Below are 6,000 nucleotides of genomic sequence, written 5' to 3'. Positions count from 1 at the left end.
ACCTGTAAAATAAACCCTAATATAGCTACAATATAAATTATAATTATATTGTAGCTATTTTAGGATTAATATTTATTTTACAGGTAACTTTGTATTTATTTTAACCAGGTACAATAGCTATTAAATAATTAAGAACTATTTAATAGCTAAAATAGTTAAAATAATTACAAAATTACCTGTAAAATAAATCCTAACCTAAGTTACAATTAAATCTAACACTACACTATCATTAAATTAATTAAATAAAATACCTACAATTACCTACAATTAAACCTAACACTACACTATCAATAAATTAATTAAATACAATATCTACAAATAACTACAATAAAATAAACTAACTAAAGTACAAAAAATAAAAAAGAACTAAGTTACAAAAAATAAAAAAATATTTACAAACATAAGAAAAATATTACAACTATTTTAAACTAATTACACCTACTCTAAGCCCCCTAATAAAATAACAAAGACCCCCAAAATAAAAAAATGCCCTACCCTATTCTAAATTACTAAAGTTCAAAGCTCTTTTACCTTACAAGCCCTGAACAGGGCCCTTTGCGGGGCATGCCCCAAGAAGTTCAGCTCTTTTGCCTGTAAAAAAAAACATACAATACCCCCCCCCAACATTACAACCCACCACCCACATACCCCTAATCTAACCCAAACCCCCCTTAAATAAACCTAACACTAAGCCCCTGAAGATCTTCCTACCTTATCTTCACCATACCAGGTTCACCGATCGGTCCGGAAGAGCTCCTCCGATGTCCTGATCCAAGCCCAAGCGGAGGGCTGAAGATGTCCATGATCCGGTAGAAGTCTTCATCCAAGCGGGGCAGAAGAGGTCTTCCATCCGATTGAAGTGTTCATCCAAGCGGCATCTTCTATCGTCATCCATCCGGAGCGGAGCGGCAGCATCCTGAAGACCTCCGACGCGGAACATCCATCCTGGCCGATGACTGAACGACGAATGACGGTTCCTTTAAATGACGTCATCCAAGATGGCGTCCCTCGAATTCCGATTGGCTGATAGGATTCTATCAGCCAATCGGAATTAAGGTAGGAATATTCTGATCAGAATCAAGTTCAATCCGATTGGCTGATCCAATCAGCCAATCAGATTGAGCTCGCATTCTATTGGCTGATCGGAACAGCCAATAGAATGCGAGCTCAATCTGATTGGCTGATTGGATCAGCCAATCGGATTGAACTTGATTCTGATTGGCTGATTCCATCAGCCAATCAGAATATTCCTACCTTAATTCCGATTGGCTGATAGAATCCTATCAGCCAATCGGAATTCGAGGGACGCCATCTTGGATGACGTCATTTAAAGGAACCGTCATTCGTCGTTCAGTCGTCGGCCAGGATGGATGTTCCGCGTCGGAGGTCTTCAGGATGCTGCCGCTCCGCTCCGGATGGATGACGATAGAAGATGCCGCTTGGATGAAGAATTCAATCGGATGGAAGACCTCTTCTGCCCCGCTTGGATGAAGACTTCTACCGGATCATGGACATCTTCAGCCCCCCGCTTGGGCTTGGATCAGGACATCGAAGGAGCTCTTCTGGACCGATCGGTGAACCTGGTATGGTGAAGATAAGGTAGGAAGATCTTCAGGGGCTTAGTGTTAGGTTTATTTAAGGGGGGTTTGGGTTAGATTAGGGGTATGTGGGTGGTGGGTTGTAATGTTGGGGGGGGGGTATTGTATGTTTTTTTTTACAGGCAAAAGAGCTGAACTTCTTGGGGCATGCCCCGCAAAGGGCCCTGTTCAGGGCTGGTAAGGTAAAAGAGCTTTGAACTTTAGTAATTTAGAATAGGGTAGGGCATTTTTTTATTTTGGGGGGCTTTGTTATTTTATTAGGGGGCTTAGAGTAGGTGTAATTAGTTTAAAATTGTTGTAAGATTTTTCTAATGTTTGTAAATATTTTTTTATTTTTTGTAACTTAGTTCTTTTTTATTTTTTGTACTTTAGTTAGTTTATTTCATTGTAGTTATTTGTAGATATTGTATTTAAAGGGACAGTCTAGGCCAAAATAAACTTTGATGATACAGATAGAGCATATCATTTTAAACAATTTTCCAATTTACTTTTATCACCAATTTTGCTTTGTTCTCTTGGTATTCTTAGTTGAAAGCTTAACCTAGGAGGTTCATATGCTAATTTCTTAGACCTTGAAGCCCACCTCTTTCAGATTGCATTTTAACAGTTTTTCACCACTAGAGGGTGTTAGTTTACATATTTAATATAGATAACACTGTGCTCGTGCACGTGAAGTAATCTGGGAGCAGGCACTGATTGGCTAGACTGCAAGTCTGTCAAAAGAACTGAAAAAAGGGGCAGTTTGCAGAGGCTTAGATACAAGATAATCACAGAGGTTAAAAGTATATTATTATAACTGTGTTAGTTATGCAAAACTGGGGAATGGGTAATAAAGGGATTATCTATCTTTTAAAACAATAAAAATTCTGGTGTAGACTGTCCCTTTAATTAATGTATTGATAGTGTAGTGTTAGGTTTAATTGTAGGTAATTGTGGATATTTTTTTTAATTAATTTAATGATAGTGTAGTGTTAGGTTTAATTGTAACTTAGGTTAGGATTTATTTTACAGGTAATTTTGTTATTATTTTAACTAGGTAACTATTAAATAGTTCTTAACTATTTAATAGCTATTGTACCTGGTTAAAATAATTACAAAGTTGCCTGTAAAATAAATATTAATCCTAAAATAGCTACAATGTAATTATAATTTATATTGTAGCTATATTAGGATTTATTTTACAGGTAAGTATTTAGCTTTAAATAGGAATAATTTATTTAATAAGAGTTAATTAATTTCGTTAGATTAAAATTATATTTAACTTAGGGGGGTATTAGTGTTAGGGTTAGACTTAGCTTTAGGGGTTAATACATTTATTAGAATAGCGGTGAGCTCCAGTCGGCAGATTAGGGGTTAATAATTGAAGTTAGGTGTCGGCGATGTTAGGGAGGGCAGATTAGGGGTTAATACTATTTATTATAGGGTTAGTGAGGCGGATTAGGGGTTAATAACTTTATTATAGTAGCGGTGCGGTCCGCTCGGCAGATTAGGGGTTAATAAGTGTAGGCAGGTGGAGGCGACGTTGAGGGGGCAGATTAGGGGTTAATAAATATAATATAGGGGTCGGCGGTGTTAGGGGCAGCAGATTAGGGGTACATAAGGATAACTTAAGTAGCGGCGCTTTGCGGTCGGCAGATTAGGGGTTAATTATTGTAGGTAGTTGGCGGCGACGTTGTGGGGGGGCAGATTAGGGGTTAATAAATATAATACAGGGGTCGGGGGTGTTAGGGGCAGCAGATTAGGGGTACATAAGTATAACGTAGGTGGCGGTCGGCAGATTAGGGGTTAAAAAAATTTAATAGAGTGGCGGCGATGTGGGGGGACCTCGGTTTAGAGGTACATAGGTAGTTTATGGGTGTTAGTGTACTTTAGAGCACAGTAGTTAAGAGCTTTATGAACCGGCGTTAGCCCAAAAAGCTCTTAACTCCTGTTTTTTTTCTGCGGCTGGAGTTTTGTCGTTAGAATTCTAACGCTCACTTCAGACACGACTCTAAATACCGGAGTTAGAAAGATCCCATTGAAAAGATAGGATACGCAATTTACGTAAGGGGATCTGCGGTATGGAAAAGTCGCTGCTGAAAAGTGAGCGTTAGACCCTTTTTTGACCGACTCCAAATACCGGCGGTAGCCTAAAACCAGCGTTAGGAGCCTCTAACGCTGGTTTTCACGGCTACCGCCAAACTCTAAATCTAGGCCTTATGAAATAATCACCACAATAGGTATTTGTAAACCTGAGAGGAATATCACATTGAACTTCTTAAAGAGTCTGTTCCAAGTATTATAAGGACAGTCTTGAATTGCCAATGCAAAAGAGTTCTTATTCACAGAAAGTTCCTCATTGAGAAGAGGGGCCCATACTACAACAACTAGGTGGGAAACATTTGAACTAGGGCTACTCTCTACAATAGTTCTGTGGTATATAAGCATTCCGGTAACTACTTCACTATACAGCTGTACCTCCGTGATTAGTATTCACATATTACCTCCAAGGTTTTAAGGAATCAGATATAACTACCTACCTTGCCTGATGCATCCTCCTACCAGCCATTCATGAGTATGGTTGTTGAGTGGTAATATATTCCTCTTACCCCGGTTGCCAATTGTCTCATGCAGACTGGATATATATACAAACCAGTATCTTAGAACGAAGCGCTGCTCTTAGCTGCTGCCGTCTCAGGTCTGTGCTGTTTCCATCGTTCCATAATTATGTAATCTTTTAGAGAGAGACCATATCTCCACCACCTTGGAGGGTTATGTCCAGAAGGTCTTAATTTAGGGGTTCAGCTGATCTCCCCTAAACAATAAAATGTTTCTTAGACATTCTAGGGAACTGCTTTTCTAGTGGTAATTATTTTACACTCCCTCCATGCACTATAAGCCCTGTTATTTATTTTTATGAACAGGACTCATAAATACGTTTTCCTTTTGGCAGATAGGGTTGATGCAGATCTGTAATTATTTATATATATATATATATATATATATATATATATATATATATATATATATATATAGAACATATTCTGCTAGGTGAAGAACATTGGAATGTACAATATTCATATTTTCATGTTGGGTTAACGCACTTGAGAAAATGCAATCAGGTTTGTGCAACTTGTTGGGTGCTAGGTTAATTTCCCCATTGAAGTCTATGGTGGAATATGTTACTGTGGTCACAATATTTTATTAACTCTGCTTTTTGCATGCCTTTTACTTTCATCTTGTAATACGCAAGGTACCCGATGTGCACAAAAAGCCACATCACTCGTAATCTAGCCCTTAGTTTTTAATGCCCCATAAACACAGATGTATGCCTCATGTTTAATATTTTGACATACCAGCATGTAGTGGCTGTACAGTGGAATTTTCTTTAAATACAGTATTACTGTACAGACCCAAAATGTGATCATAATGCTCATAAATGTACATAGTGGTTGCGCTATAAAATTCTGTTTACAGTGTTTCTGTGCAACTGTTGAGAGTAATGCCTGAGATCAGCTGTACAAATGCTTTGATTAAAGGAGAACTACCTGATATTTCAGGTCTGAGCTGTCATTTTGGATGGATCCAGGCTAACTTCAGGAATGTTCTCATTTGTTATGGCCACAAATGGCTGGCACAGTGGAAAAACCTCTGAGCTGTGTTTGTTTATGGTTGGTCTCAGTGGTTGCATGGTAATTTTTTTAAAATATATTATCCTTATAAAACCTCCAATGACATATTGGCCCATATTTATCAAGGTTTGGCGGACCTGATCCGACACTGCGGATCAGGTCCGCCAGACCTCGCTGAATACTGCAAGCAATATGCTTGCCGTATTCAGCATTGCACCAGCAGCTCACAAGAGCTGCTGGTGCAATGCCGCCCCCTGCAGACTCCCGGCCAATCAGCCGCCAGCAGGGGGGTGTCAATCAACCCGACCGTACTCGATCGGGTTGTATTGTGGCAATGTCTATCCGCCTGCTCAGAGCAGGCGGACAGGTTATGGAGCAGCGGTCTTTGTGACCGCTGCTTCATAACTGCTGTTTCTGGCAAGCCTGCAGGCTCGTCAGAAACACAGGGCATCAAACTCCATTCGGAACTTGATACATATGCCCCTTAGTGTGTGCTGCATGGGTATCATAAAGGTCTCATGCTAAGCTAAAACATTAATATTTTAATTAAAATTAAATATGCTTGTTAAAATAGTGTGCTAATACAATAAAAAGAGAATCTATCTGCTCCAGCAAATCTAACTCTCCAAAGTACCACTAATCACATCAGACTGATAGAAAAACTAAAATTCAGTGCAATCAAACATATGTGAAAAATGTTTGAAATTCCGCAAACATTTTTTATGGTAATTGTGTAGAATTATAAATGTTTTAGAAATATTTTCATAGTTAGAACCATGTAAGAGATTTTA

The sequence above is a fragment of the Bombina bombina genome, chromosome 8 (assembly GCF_027579735.1).
Source record: "Bombina bombina isolate aBomBom1 chromosome 8, aBomBom1.pri, whole genome shotgun sequence".
Lineage (NCBI taxonomy): Eukaryota > Metazoa > Chordata > Amphibia > Anura > Bombinatoridae > Bombina > Bombina bombina.
This window is presented reverse-complemented; position numbering follows the sequence as displayed.